Genomic DNA, 16,455 nt, shown 5'->3' with positions numbered 1-16,455 from the left:
AGAAAGAAAAGAAATACAAATGGGAAATTTTAAAAAAAGAATCCAATCAGCAAGGTTCATTCAAACCTCTTATCAGACCTCCTAATTCTCTTAAAAAATTATCTCAATAATATTTACTAAAAGAAATCTGTCCAGATTCTGCTAGTTGTTAATGGCAACTGTAAAATTGCATAGTTATTAGTATCATGTATTCATTTATCTATGAACATGTTGTGTCTCTCCCCAGAAAATTGTGATTCATTGAAGGAAGTAGATTTTGTTTTCATATCCCCAGCCTTTAGCAAACATAGTAGGTAACTAATAAATGCTTACTGATTGATTAATAATGCCAGTGTTCTACCTGTAGTATCATATGGCAGGCATGGACCAACAGAGTTTCCAAATAACCAAAGCTAAAGATAACCAAAAAAAAGGAAGAGGTTTATGGCAGGTGTGAACAATCCACAATATATGAGAAATTATACGGAGATATTTTAAGAAATTTTATCAGAGAAAAACCTCATAGGATAGCTTTACTTCTTGGAATTGTACAACAGCAAGTGTCCCTTCCTGCTAAAAAATCTGATTGAATTAATACTACTTGTAATAGAATATATACATCCCTACACATATTTATATAGCACCATATTAATAAATGAAGCATTTATCTCTTTTTAGGATCTTGTGCATTGAAAGATTGTTTTCCTTCCTATAGAATCTGAGTTTATCATTTCCTGTATAGAATCCAATGGGATTAAATAAAAATTCCTCCCTCAGGTTTTTGATCCTTTTTTCTGAAAAAAATAATCAAATATTATTCTTTTGGAATTATCCAATCAATTTAAAAGACAACTCACTAGGAAAATCCATATGAATTGTAGTATCCATAAAGTGTTCATTTCTTCTTGATTTCTTTTGCCATTACCCATAAAACCAGTCAAGAATGTCTCCTCTGTTTTTCCTTAATAAACACATGAGTAAATTTTTGTTTTGGTCCAAATTGCCCCATAAAACTTGGCATAAATTGGCATAAATTGCCTCATTTATTATGATATAAGGTGGCAAAAAAGCAATGCTCAATTGAATCCATACACTATCCATATTGAGCTATTGAGCTAACAATCTATGCTATTGTTGAGTAAACCTCCTTTTGTCAATTATCAGATGGTCCACAAAAGTTGCATTTCATTTTATTCCTGAACCTGAGTCATTGACTTGGTCCATAACACTCAAATTTTCACAAATGGATTATCATCCTAAAAGATCTGGATATTTCTTGCAGTGATAGTTTCCAATCCGTCTTTGCCTGAGCATCATGTACAGCTCTTGTCCATGTTCTCCCAGGAGTTTGCCATAGCAAGTTTATCTAATTTTCTGGATGCCTTCCTTGTCTTTACCCAAGATCAAAAGTCTAATAGAGTATTTGGGCTTTCATTTTGTCATCTTTTACTCTCATCACATGATTAGCCCTACTCTTTCTATCATGCATTTCTCTGAAAACAAATTTTATTCCAGTTCTTCAAATTATCTCATTATTACATACATTACATTACATACATATATTACATACATACATACACATTACATGTGACATGTTACAAGTATACATTTTACAACTTGCTCACACCCACCATGTACCTTTTCCATTGCCCTGTATGTGACATTAATTTTCAGTTCTTTGGGGAATATTGTGTTCCATGCCTCATAGTTATTAAAAAAAACAACAAATACTTGAAAAATATTGCTGAGATGGATCTTTCTTTCCAAGAAAAACTTAAGATCATTAAAAGAGTTTTGAAATTTCCTAAAAGCAGTCCAGCCTGCTCTCTTTCATCTGTTTAATTTTGGGACTGATTTATTGTTCATTTGTTCTGTCTAGACAAGATTTACATATAGAGTTCTTAGGTTAGCCATCTTATTGCTTATCATAATTTGGGAAGTACACATTTTTTCATCCATTTGGTCAAATTCTGAATACTTTCATATCTTTTCATGCAACTAATACAATGGATGGAGGATTTCCACATTCAAATCCTTCTTCAATTAGATCTATACTGAATTTCTTTCATTATAGTGTTGAATACTTTTTAATGAGATTACACTTCCCCTTTTATGCCTTAATTTTATTAATGATCTGATAATCATTTAAGAAGGTAATTTCTATGCTTATATTTTAAAGAATTTTGAACAATTTTGGTAAATGAATTGGGATACCCCTTACTGGACAAAACCTTTTAAAGTGGCATTTTGCTCTGGTAAATCAAATGTTTTTTATATACACCTTAGATCAAAACAGTAGGATCTTGTGTTGTGTATATCTTTCACTCAGTTGAAAGATGGTAAAGATGTCATCTGTTTTAAAACATCACTTACAAAATATAATCTTCTTACTAATATCTTCAATGAGGATTCCCTTTATCTAAGTGTAGATGATTCTTAAGAAGGTTTTGATATTGATGAAAAAATAGTCATGAATGTCAATAGTTATTGATATTTCCCAGGTTGTCTTTTTTATTTCTATTGCAAGATTTGTTTATATCTCTGATACATTCCTTTCCTTGTCTTGTGAATCAATTCCTTTCTTAATATTGGCACAACTTTGTCACATTAGGCATAGATTTCCTCTGGATGATTTTACCATATTTCTTCTGTCCATTAGCTTTTCTACTTTCTCTATAGCAATCCAGGATTCTGATGTGAGAGTCCAAGTGTGGTGATTCAATTATATTTTATAGCAAGTTTAATTTGTCACAAAATTTTGCAGATAATTTTCATTTTTCTTCTATGTATTATTTTTCTTCCATTTCTTTTTTTGTATTTTCTTTCCTTTCCTTGCTTATTTTATTTATTTTTTTATTATAACTTTTTATTTACAAGTTATATGCATGAGTAATTTTACAGCATTGACAATTGCCAAACTTTTTGTTCCAACTTTTCCCCTCCTTCCTCCCATCCCCTCCCCTTGATGGCAGGTTGACCAATACATGTTAAGTATGTTAAAGCATATATGTCCTAACAGTTATTTTGCTGTACAAAAAAAAATCAGAGTTTGAAATAGTATACAATTAGCCTGTGAAGGAAATCAAAAATGCAGGAGGACAAAAATAGAGGGATTGGGAATTCTATGTAGTGGTTCATAGTCATCTCCCAGAGTTCTTTTGCTGGGTGTAGCTGGTTCAATTCATCACTGCTCTATTGGAGCTGATTTGGTTCATCTCATTGTTGAAGAGGGCCACGTCCATCAGAATTGATCATCATATAGCATTGTTGTTGAAGTATATATTCCTTTACTTTCTTAAAAGCCTTTGGAACCACTGTTGGATCTCTTCTCAAGCTTTATTTAAACCAGTGTTATCCACGATTCCTTATTTCTGCTTTATGAGATAAATCTTCTTATAATTATATACCATACTTCATAATATTTTACTAAAGAATTTATAGTCTAACCCATTTTGGCCATTATTTCTCTCTGCTTGGCAAATAAGTCATTAGTGTGCTAGGGTCAAAATACGAATTTTCAAAAATAATTGAAAACTGCAAAAATAGAAATTGTGGAGAAAAAAGGTACACTCATTCATGAATGGTAAAATAGGAAATTTCCCAATTGGTTTAGGAGAACAATCTGACCATATGGTAATTCAAAAATCAGTTAACCTTTTTATGTCATAACCTCATTACTGAAACAATATCCTGGAAAAGTTAAAAAGAGCTTTCAGTGTAAAGATTTTATAAGCAAAAATCTAAAAGCAATCAAATTCCAAGAAGTGGGTGACATTTATTTAAACTGGACTACTTTAATGAAACCGAATGCTATGATTTAGTTAAAACTAAGTGTGAAGAATAAAAAGAATTATGGAAAGACCTTAATGATTTGGGCAGGTAAGGAGAAGAAAAATGGTCTGTTTGGGGGATTTCATCAGTTTAGGAAACTCCTGATATGAAAACACTCTCCACTGATGCAGGTTAGCAAGTCATTTGTAATTTATGGTCTTAGAAAGTTGTGTAGAAAATTGAGAGATTAATTTTCTTGCCTCTGGTTATACAATGCAGATGTGTCAAAAACTCAGATATTTCTGACTACACAGGTACTTGTTATCCACTAGATAATCCTATCTCATGAAACAATATAATTGAAAAAGCAAACATAACACCAGAAGAAAAGAATGCATACACTATGAGACTAGGAAAAAAAATACTAATAGATGTATCTAAAAAATTGGTTTTGGTACTTTAAGCTTTGAAATTAATTTAATTATGGTTATCTAGAAACTTTAGTTAGTTATTGATAGTCTATATATTTTTTAATTTTCTATTTACTTATTTATTTATGTAGTTTTAGCTGAGGCAATTGGGGCTAAGTGACTTGCCCAGGGTCACAAAGCTAGGAAGTATTAAGTGTCTGAAGTCAGATTTGAACTCAGGTCCTCCTGACTTCAGGGCCAGCACTCTATCCACTGCACCATCTAACTGCTTCAGTCAATATATTTTTTGCAAAACATTTCATTTTTTAAAAAAGATCATTATTAATTTTATGCTTATTGTAGCATTGTCTTCATTGTCAAAAAAAACTGTCCTTTTTAAACTGTCAAACAGAAAAGATAAAGGCATTTTTAAAAATCTAGACATTTTAGCACTGCAATTTTTGCAGCAGTTTATTCAGTAAACTTTGTTTTCTAAAATAATTGTACTATGTATATTTATGTATGCATGAGCATAAATATACATGTATTTGTATATATGTACAAGTTTAACCAATGAAAAGTCTATTGGCTCTAATACCCAGTGGGTATGAATTTTAAAAGATAAGTATCAACTTATTGACTTAAAGTTGCTAGAATTAGAAGCAATTTGTTTTAGCCATAAAAATCATTGCTAACTGTAATGATATGAAAAATATTCATAATAATCTGACTGAAACATATACAGACAAAAAACAAGTTAATTTAGTGCTATATAAAGACAGCAAAATGTGTGCCATTAAAAAGTAGCTGCTATATGAGAATTCCCAAAGAGCAATAGTTATATACAGATCATTTGGTATAAGACTATATTTGACAGCTGCATCACTATCACTGTGTTTCAGTGCAAACAGAAGCTTCACTGAGCTTCCCATTTTCAGTTAGTTGTAAAACATCAGAAGTTCTAGAAAACTGGTATCAAGGAAAATTTCTTTTATATATAAGTGAAATCTTAATTGGTAGATTTTTATTCTTGCTCTTTTCTGAATAATAGACTTTTAAAAGGTTTGGTTGTACAAACCAAATGCTTTTGAACATTTTTTTCCTTCCAGTAATTGCATCTAATTATTTATAATTTATAAACAAGTTCTGTGAAGGTTAAAATTCCTTGGACACTAGAATGTTTCTTTTATTTGAATCTCAAACCGTTGATCATTCATTCAGTAAGCATGTTAAATACCTACCATGTACCAAACCCCATTTAAAATGCTTTGGATAGGAAGAATGGCAAAGACAGTAGGAGCTTATAGTCTAATGAGAAAGACAACATGGGAGCAACCATATCAAACAAACTGTATATATACTAAATGGAAAATAATCAAAAAAGGGAAGGCTCTAGTATTGATAGGATTGAGAAAAGCTTCCTTTAGAATGAAGGGTTTTAATTGGGACTTGAAGGAAATAGGAGAAGCCTAGAGATTAAGATGAAGGAAATCAATCCAGTAAAGGGAACAGTCAGAAAAAAATGCCCTGAGCTAAGACATAGAATATATTACTCAAGAAACAATAAGGTCAATATCATTTGGATTGAAAAGTACACAACAACGAGTACGGTGTAAAAATATTGGGAAAAGTTAAGGGATGGTAGGAGGAAGAAAAACAAAGCACCATGAAGGACTTTGAACAGAGGATTTTGTATTTGATCTTGGAGATCAAATGAGAGAGTATCATGAAACTGTGCTTTAAGAAAATCACTTTAGCAACTGAATGGAAGATGGAATTTTAATCTTAAAAGTATGTCAGAAAGTAATGTGATTTGACTACAAATAAAAAAAGATATTGTTTATAACTTATCTTCATACTACAGATAATGGGCATTTTGTTTCCTTCCAATTACTAAATATATTGATCCTCTGTGGTTTCTTCATCAGCAAGTACTGATATCCACAAAGAGAAGTGTCATAAACACGACCCAATTTGTGTTTAAGTAAATATCACAGGAAAAGGTATAGATATAAAAGTTTCCCATGGGCTAACACAATGCTCTTCCCAAGTTGCCACTGCTGGCCTAGAGGACCCCCTTAGATTAATTTAGAAGGCCTGAAAATTCCATTGTTTATGTTTATGATCTAAGTGAGCTTTTCTGACACGCATGCTGATTTACCATAAAATCACTCACTTTGACATGCATTTGTCCCTAAAAGTAGAAAGAAGAATGAGTGGGAAAATTTGACGAATGCTTTTTTTCATTAAAAAAAATAATAGTAGGAGTAGTAGTGATGGTGGTGATAGTAGTAATCAGAAATTTGAAATAGTATATCAGCTCTCCCTTTTGAAAAAGTATCACCAATTAAGTACTTCTAAACTTTCTTCCTCTGAAAAAATCTGGAATAACATGCTTTGTCCATGAAGATCACTTACCCTATGTTGGTGATTTTTGGCCTCATTTGAATATCAAATCCACAAACAGCTGGAAGCAAATCCTCAAAAAAAATCTCAAAAGTCTGGAGGAGATCCTGGGGCTTCCTCCTAAATTTCCTTAGCTCCCTTTTATGAGGTTTGTCCTTAGGATTATAGAACCTTAGACTTGGAATTAAAAAGAAATTTGGGAATCATTTAGTCTATGTGATTAGATAAAGAAATTGAGGCCTGGAGGAGGAAAAGGCTTTGCCTAAAGTTGACAATTTTTAGTTCTAAAAATTAAATTTTAAAACATGTAGTATATGTGTTATGATTCAAACATAGGTTATTTGATTTGAAATAGAGTATTATTTTCTTGAACTGCAGTCACCCCACAAAGGATATAGAGAAATGACCAATATACTCCATGGTTTAGAAACAAAAGTTAGGGCTAGTACTAAAATGCTTCATATATTGCACCTGCCATAAGCAATTTTCCTAGTATGTAGTTAAATTACAGGTGTGAAAAAAAAAGTCACTGGATTTTTATCCCAAAAACTATTGACCATTGTGTACTCCATTTGTCAGCACTCTTGTCCCATGATGTGAATTAGTGCTATTTTTCTGGTTCTGCAGCATTTTTCTTTTTTTATTAAGTTAAATTTTATTTTATTTCAAGTGAAAATCTGCCTTCTCTCCTCACTTTCCTTCCCCAAGCTCCATTGAGAAAGCAAGAAAAATAAAGCCCCTGTTATAAGCAATATAGTCAAGCAAAACAGATTGACCACATCTAGAAAAAAAAAGAATAGTCTCCATATTAGCTCTGAGCCCATTGCTTTTCAGGAGAAGGCAACATGTGTCATTATTCCCTCTTTGGAATTGTGATTGATCATTGCATTAATCAGAGTTCCTAAATCTTTCAAAGTTTACAACAAATGTGGTTTGTCTTTACAATATTGCTCTTATCATATAAATTGTTCTTCTAATTCTACTCATTTCTTCTTGTACTACTTTTTTTAATGAAAAGGATAATTGGTCAATTTCTCCACCCTATTCTACTTGTGACATTTAGGATCAAATGCATGTCTTTTTATGGTAAATTTTGTGGTAAAATCACTGTCCATGCCAGGAAAGAAAAAAGAAAGCTCATGCATAAAACTTAGAAGTTCAAAAGAGATTTAGTGACAGTTATTTTTTACAGATGATTGAGGCTAGGATGGAGCCACAGATAATGTGTTTTTATTCCTAAGTCTGCCTTGATATAAGCTTTTTCTCAATATCTAGTATTAAGACAACTTGGAGAGCAAGAAGGATCAGAGAAAAACAACAATAATAATTTCCCACATTTACTCTTTTTAGAAAGAAAAGTTCTCTTCATTTATGTGTCTGTGAGACTTCCCAGACTCTCCAGGAATTCTAGAAGAGTGATTATTGGGGAAGCAGAGATATTAATCTATTACTTCCATAGACCTTGGGAAGTAACTTTAGGATAGAGCATTAGAGCTGGTTGAGGAAATGGTGATGAAGGAGGGATAGAGAAATGTAGCGACATTTTGACTGATCAGATTGCTGATTTTACAAATTATTGGATTTTTTCTCATAGAGAAAGCACCTGTTCTCATGTCCTTGACTAGACTCTGATAAACATTAATCTGTAAATTTCCCAGAGGTCCAGAGATTGATGCCTCAACATAGGTAGTCATTAGCTCACAGTGGGGGCCTCATGGTAAAATAAAGAACAAAAGGTGTATTATGTTTATTCATGACCTGAATTTCTGCATAAGAGCAAGTCCAATAGAGTGAGATCTGGCAGAGATAGTACATATATGTGCATACATACATATATACTTACAAATATACATACACATATATGTACAGTGGAGAACAAGAGGAATACGGTGATGATGACATAAAAGATATAAGCAGCAGGTCTTATATGTAGTAGGGTGGATCTCCATGTATGTTATCTGGGCACACATATTCCCTTCACATTTTATCTATGAATGTATGTGCCCTATGTGTGTTCCCCTACATATCAGACAGTAAATCAATAAGCATTTATTATGTGTGAGTCTTGAAAATACAAGGAAGGTTCTATCTTGGCAGAAACTTTGTCTTTCCTGGACTATCTGGAGTTTCAGCCTGTATTGTTAGTAGTTTGGCCCTAATTATAATTATATAATATATTACTATTTAAACAGTGTCAAGAGGTATCTAAAATGCATGTTTTTCAGGGACAGACAGTACTATATTAATCTATACTTGTCAATTTTCAAACATCAGTCAATCAGCATGTATTTATTAAGTGCTTACTATGTTCCAGGTATTGTGCCAGATGTTGGGGATACAAAACTAAAACAGTTCCTGCCTTGGGAAATTACATTCTAGATTTAGACAGCATTAAGTACATACTAAGCGTTCTCTCATAATCTTTCTTTGAATATAAAAATATAACACAGGTGAACTATTAAATAAAGCTTTTTTTCAGGGAAGGAGGGGTTGAAGAAATGAATAGAATTATTGCCCCAACTATCAGGGGCAACAAAAACCAAGGCTAAAGTGAAGACTAAATCTTCAATCTTTAGCACTGGGGTGAGCTGATCCTGGAACTTCCCTCACTGAGGAAAAGGAAAGTATGGATGAAGAGAGATGTGAGATAAAAGACCTGGAAGGACAATGGATTAATATCACAAGGCTTAAGAGAAAAGTGACTGACTAGATAAGCAGTCTCTATTTGTCCTGCCCACAGAGGATGATATTGTACTGGTCCCTGGTGGAGAGCAGCCAATTAGCCTCAGATAAAGGTTGCAATTGAAAAGAATGGATTGCAGACCTTTCTCCCTGTGGCTAGATGTGGAATGGGCCCACCAGACAAGGTTTCTCACTGGCGGCCCCAAATTTTGGATACACTCCAATTTTGCCACTTCCCACCAGTGGAATCATATTCTCTGTTAATCTTTCTTTCTTGACTTTTTATTTTTTTAAGTGGATATCAACTAATTGGGGGCCCACAGTATGGGGGCCCATAATAAATACTTAATAATTGGTTGATGATACATTTATGTGAAACCTGTACTAAAGAAAATCCTATAATTTTGACCATTGCTGAAAGGATCTTGTATTCCCTTGGAAGGGGCACGTCTCAGTTTGAAAAACTCTACATTACACTTTGTTGCCTTAAATCAAGCCACCTATGGACTAAGAAATTACAAATTAGGGTTTGACATTCCTAGAATATTAAAGCAAATAAAAAGTCACCCTTATGCCTACTCTCAGGAATAGTTTTTCCTCTCTGTAAACTTAATAAATCAGTGAGCGAGTGAACCAGTCCAGTGAATTTGCTGACATCAAGAAAATGTTATAAAAGCAGACAAAAGAAATCCCCAAAACAATACTTGATAATTCTGTGTCTTTATATTTCCCTCTGGTATTAATTCAAGATGCAGATGCAAAATTCCTGTTTTTTAAAGGTATATGTTTTTAAAAAAAAACTTTAGCTAGAATGTAGTAGTTTGAAATATCTAATAATCGCCATTTATTCTTCACTATATTGAACATTGGCCTTTGGGGCTTTCCTTGGTATGAAGAGATCTTTGACATGTTTTATTCAGTTTGCTCTACACCCCTTTCTGTTGTAGTCTTTGTAACCTGTTATAATCAATCTTTCTACACAAAGGTCAGCATATTCCCAAGACGGAGAATATGACATTATAATTTGTAGAGGGAGAATGCATTATGACCTCTGATACTTAAAGGTCCTCTCACAGGTCCTCTAACACTGAATAATTTTGTAGTCATTTTATGCTAACAAAACTGAATTACTATTGATGTATTTTATCAAAGAAGCAGAACTAGAGAAATGAGCTTACATGTTAAAAAGACTATAACTGGCCTTAAAAGAACAAAGTAGCAATTTTTCCATTATACATAAAATAAAAAGTCTTGTTTTACCACTTAAAATACACAATCCTTTTTGTCTGTAATTAATTGTGTATTTTAGACACTGATGATTCTAAAATAGACTACAAATTATTTTATTGGTTTTCTGTTCTTATTGCACCACACTGCAATTTTAAAAGAATATATACTTCTTGTTTATATACTCATTCACTGAAAATCTACTGGCTTGATATGATTTATGAGAAGCAAACCAATCTTTACTTATTAAAATTATCTATCAAATCTAGCTCTAAATATTCCCCCAAGGCAATGCAAGGCTGACTGAATGACAGCTTTGGGATTTGTTTCCTAAGAACAGAACAAGTAGACACAGGCAATCATTTGTCAAACTGTCAGGCTCCCAGAGAGGGATCCCCATACAAGTAATATACATAAGACCTTTCACCACAGTAGAGCATCCTCTCTCTTGTTTTATGTCTGGACCCTTTACGTTGAGAAGAAAAAAAATTCATTCTGGTTAGTTTAAATAAATCTTGTCCTTGAACAAAAACAAAAAATTAGATCTACCTCATTTTTATTTCTTGGGAAATTCATGAGGGTCCTGTTTTAAAAGTTTTCAAATCATACACACATACACATACATACATACATAATACATATAACCAATATTTTGTATATATAGTGTTGGTAATAGGTAAATATTGTATCATTTCAGTCATATCTGACTCTTTATGACCCTATCTGGAGTTTTCTTGGCACTTATAATGAAATAACTTCACATTTCCTTCTCCAACTCATTTTACAGAGGAGGAAATTGAAGCAGAGTTAAATGACACAACAAGTGTCTGAAGCCAAATTTGAACTCATCTTTCTGAATCCAGACTTGGCCTCTATTTACTGTGCAGTTTACCTGCCTCAATAAATTAATAACCAACAACATAATTATCCAAGGGTAAAAGTATGCTATATTTCATTCAGAACCCCCAAACTTAAATCATTTAAAGGAGGCTTTTCATTTTACTGATTGTTATTACCCCTTTACCAGTTTACTTGCCTTGGTTAAATTTTCATTGACATGGCTGTTATTGGACATATTTTATTAGCAGCTAAATTGTTGATGAATATTTAATTAATTCTCCATTTACTAAATAAGTCTTATAGTAATAAGCAATTATGAAAGCTGTCTATTTTAAATAATAAGCTCCTAGTAATTTTTATAGGAAATAGGAATACATCATTTGAAAAGTTACTAAAACAGTTTTGGTGATTTTTGCTAATAAAATCTATACTAGAAGTAAGACTTTATACAATCTTCAAAAATAAAGGGAATCAATTTTTGATCCTACTACCTCAAAGAACTTTTAAAATGATCCTCATAGCATTATTTTCAAAGTCTGTTTCCTTTATAAGTTAAGTTATTCCTAATTTTCTTAGGAGATTTCTAAGGACTGACTAATAGTTTTGATAACTGCTGCTTTATAATGTAGTTTTAGATTTGGTACTGCTAAACCACCATTTTTTATATTTTTTCCATTAATTCCCTTGATATTCTTGACCTTTTGTTCTTCCAGATGAATTTTGTTTTTGTATGTCTAATAGAATATTATCTAGTGAACATATTATGAAGGATTATACCTCAGTCTTTATGCATAGTCAGAGTCAGGAAAAGTGGGGTCAAACTGCCTCTCTGCTTTATCATAATGTGATTTAGGCAAACCACTTAACCCTTCACAGTCTTATACAATTCTCTAAAAGTGTACATTGGAGAAAAGAAGTTGATTTGCATTAGTATGGTGAGTTTTTTCAATAGGAGTTCCCTACAGAGGTGAAATCACAAATTCAAAATATGAAATATCCCCCCCAAAAAACTCCTCATTCAAAAAATATTTTATTTCCTCTAAAGTCTTTGTCCAATCCTTCAATTTGGTATAGTAGTGACTCTAGATTATTGAAGATTACAGCACTAGAGCTCAGAAGCCCAGGCATCCCCTATCAAAAAGCATAAAGTTTGTGCAGTGGATAGAGCAACAACCCTAAAATCAGGAGAACCTGAGTCTCAGACACTTAACACTTCCTGGCTATGTGACCCAGGGCAAGTCACTTAACCCTAATTTCCTCAGGAAAAAAAAAGGCAAAAAGCTTACAACCCTTCAATTTTAAATCTAGTACTAAACTATGTCTATCTTTCAATAATCTGTCACACTGGGGATACAAAGCTGGATGACGAAACAATCCTTACGCCCGAGATGCTTACATCCTGATGGGCATTGTGACAAGGGCATATATGAGCATATGTAGAATAAATACAAAATAAATAAATGGTAATTTGAAGGGAGATCTAACAGTTGAGAAAATCAGAAAAGGCTTCATGTTGAAGATACAACTTAAGATACATTTGTGGCAGGGGGAGAGTCAATGCAAGGGCATGGAATTGAAACATGAAGTATTACCTAGGAGGGACACAAGATTAATGGGATTAAATCACGCAATGCAGAAGAGGCAATAATATCCAATAAAACTGGAAAGATAGGTTAGGGGCAGAATGTATAGAGCTTTAAAAGCTGCATAAAGGAGTTAATTTTTTTTTTCTAGAGACAAAAGGAGACATTGGAGTTGGGAGACTAGGAGACTCACATGGTTTGATATGTGTTTAAAGAAACTCAGTAAAAATGTGGAGGAATTACTGGAGTAAAGATTTCAGACAGGCAGACAAATTATGAGATTGTTGTAATCTAGGTGAGAGATAAGATGGATTTGAACTAAAGTGATAGCTATGTAAGTAGAAAGAAGAGGTCAGATGTAAGAGATATTGTGAAAGTGGTAAGATTTGACAAGAGATTGGCTATGGGGAGGCATGAAAACTGAAGAGTTGAATAAAACACAAAGGTTTTGAGATTGGGAGACTAGAAGGATATGGACAGAAATAGAGAATATATAAAATCAAATTATAGGATTTGATATCTTAATTCTGGTGAATTAAATTGTTTTCAATAAGCATGAGAAAACTGAATTATAATCTTCAACTCAACTTTTCGCTGAGTACATACCATGCACTAGACACTATGAAAAATTATTTTTATGCATTTGTATTAAGTAAATATTAAGTTTGAAGTTTATGGACATGGGTTGGTTTCTCTGTGAAAAAAATAAGCAGATTCTCTCAATAAGGAAATCCAGAATGATTTAGTTCTAAATCTGTAAGACCTACTGTGGAGAATTTATCAAAGTCAGACCCAAGTTGATTACCCTTTTTTTTTTCACTTCTCAATTACTACTCCTACAATTTCCAAACAACCCTCCCATACATGTTTAATGATAGAGATAGCATCACTGTACTTGGACAGGAATGAGGTTTGCTGAAAGTATGGGAATTGTTTCTAATGTTAATGGAAGGGGCATCTGAGATAACTGTAAATTTTAGTCAAAAAACTCATTTCAGTTATAGATTGATTGAGAAAGCTGAGCCATATGTTTTTTTGGATCTAGTTCTTTGTTTTTTTCTATCCTAATTACAAATGAAATCTTAGGATCAGAGATATGGAGCTGGAAGGAATCTTAGAAGTCATTTATTCCAAACTACTCCTTAAACAGAAGAGGAAACCTTGGAAGATCCAAGAAGGTTAAATGATTATCCAAGAATCACACAGGTAGTATAAATACCAGAGGAATAATGTGATTGAAGGTTCCCTCATTCCAAAGCCAGTGTATTACACTGCCTCTTTTCTTAGCAAATTGTCTATTTTTTAAAAAATGATTGGATACTGATAGATTTTAATTTAATTCTGATTTGGCTCCTTTTTCTCGGTTTTTTACACTCTATTCAACTGTTGAAATAAAAATATTTTCATTTAAAATCTTCCAATATATAAAACATTTTTGTCTGATTAAATTCATAGTGTCTTAGGATACTGTATTGGGTAGAAAAAAATTCATATTAACAAGTTACAGATTGGTTGAGCTATAATTTACTTTGTTCATTTTGCTAAAATTGGCCCTATTATTTTGGTAATTAATTTTTGACAGAAGATTTCACTTGGGATAGGCTCCTTCCAAAAGCAACGATAGAAATCCTAATTCAGTTCACTGAACCAGGACTATAAACATAGCAGAATTTCTTTGGATCATGTTAGAGAGGTTTAATTTTTTTCCTTATACCAATTTCTCAATTACACTATTTCAGGGGTCCTCAAACTTTTTAAATAGGGGGCCAGGTCACTGTCCCTCAGACTATTGAAGGGCCAGACTATAGTAAAAACAAAAACTTTGTTTTGTGGGCCTTTAAATAAAGAAACTTCATAGCCCTGGGTGAGGGGGATAATTGTCCTCAGCTGCCGCATCTGGCCCATGGGCCGTAGTTTGAGGACCCCTCATAGTGACTATTTTGTGGTAGTCTATATTTAACAGCTATTTATCACTTTCATTTCTTAATATATATGAAAGATACTTCAGCTTTTTATCATATAGAAATATAAATGTAATTAAAAATTAAACAAGGTGAATTCTTAGTTGTAAGTGATTTCTTCATGAGGGACACTAAGATGTATGCCAGAAATTAGAAGTGTTTTATTTTTGACAAAAACAAGACATAATTAGGTTTAAAGTGTTTTTCCTAAAAATTATTTTCCTTATACACCAGCTTTCCTTGCTCATAATTTGTTTCCCCTTCATGTAGCTGCTGCCTTAAATAGATTTTGAGGCACAAATTTGTGATAGGTTCAAAAATCATCGTAAATTGCACTAGTATGTATTTAAGTTAATTAATGTATAGTATATATATTACATTTCCCTTCATTCCATTCAAAAAATTTATTACAAGAAGTAGAAATATAAAATTTTTAAATTTGGAATCATTTTAGTGATTTCTTTCCCTAGGTAAAAAAAAAAAAAATCTCCCTTTTGAAAGTATTTCAATTGACTTTAACAAATATTTATTAATTGCCTATTAAAGTACAAAGTATTAGGCTAATTTGTGGTGACATAAAGAAAAAATGAAACAGTCCCTGTCTTCAAGGGGCTTATAGTCTCAGGAGAGTAGAGAGGAATATCGAGAATGGTTTTATATGAAAAACACTTAAGCTTCAGCTCTCATACAAGAGAGGGACTCGTGAATTTAATGAGAATGTTTTGTGTTCAGGAAATAGCCAGTCAGCCAATGTGTCTAGAAGAAAATGGTTCAAAGAAACCTTCAGAGATTTGAAAAAAGGTGATAGGCAGAGTATGGAAGGCTTTAAATACCTGACTTAGGAAGTTTGCTATGTGGACTGGAGAAGGCAGAGATTTGAAGCTGGGAAACCAACAACAAAGGTCATGCAATTTAATTATCCAGGTGACAAGTTATCAGAATCTGAACTAAGGTAAAACTGTGAATGCAAAAGATGAGCAGAATCAGCAAAAGCATGGGAAAATGAGTAAGAAGAATCAATTCTGGTTCTTAGGTTGTGAAACTCCATCAATGTAAGGATGATAGTCTTTGCAGTAGAAACAGAGACATTTTAAAGGATAAGTACAGTGAAAAAGAGAGTAAATCCTGTTTTGGACATATTGAGTTTGAGATAAATGAGTCATCTAGATGGTTCAGTGGATAAAGTGCCAGGCCTGGAGTCGGAAAGAACTAAATTCAAATCTATCCTCAGATTGATTATAAACAAGTCCCTTAACCTCTGTTTGCCTCAGTTTCCTGATTTATAAAATGAGGATAATAATTTATAAAATGAAGCTAATAGTAATAATATAAAATGAGGATAACAATAATACTAATTTATAAAATGAGGATAATGATAATCCCAGGATTATTGTAAGGTTCAAATGAAATAATAGTTATAAAGTACTTAGTCTGCAACATAGTAGGTACTATATAAATGTCTGTTATTATTAGCTGTCATTATAATTATTATTATTATTATAAGACTGATGGAAAATCCAGATAAAGATATCTATGTAGGCAATTGGTAATGACTGATTATATTTCAAGAGAAATACTAGGAGTAACAATACAGAT

At 32.6% G+C, this 16,455-nt stretch overlaps 1 protein-coding gene across 6 annotated transcripts in view; it reads left to right on the top strand.

Moving 5' to 3' along the window:
• The window catches only part of PAM (peptidylglycine alpha-amidating monooxygenase), a 362,537-nt gene that overhangs the window by 281,808 nt on the left and 64,274 nt on the right, over positions 1-16,455 (top strand). The window lies entirely within an intron of this gene.

The sequence above is a fragment of the Sarcophilus harrisii genome, chromosome 1, assembly GCF_902635505.1.
Source record: "Sarcophilus harrisii chromosome 1, mSarHar1.11, whole genome shotgun sequence".
NCBI classification, from domain to species: domain Eukaryota; kingdom Metazoa; phylum Chordata; class Mammalia; order Dasyuromorphia; family Dasyuridae; genus Sarcophilus; species Sarcophilus harrisii.
This window is presented reverse-complemented; position numbering and strand designations above follow the sequence as displayed.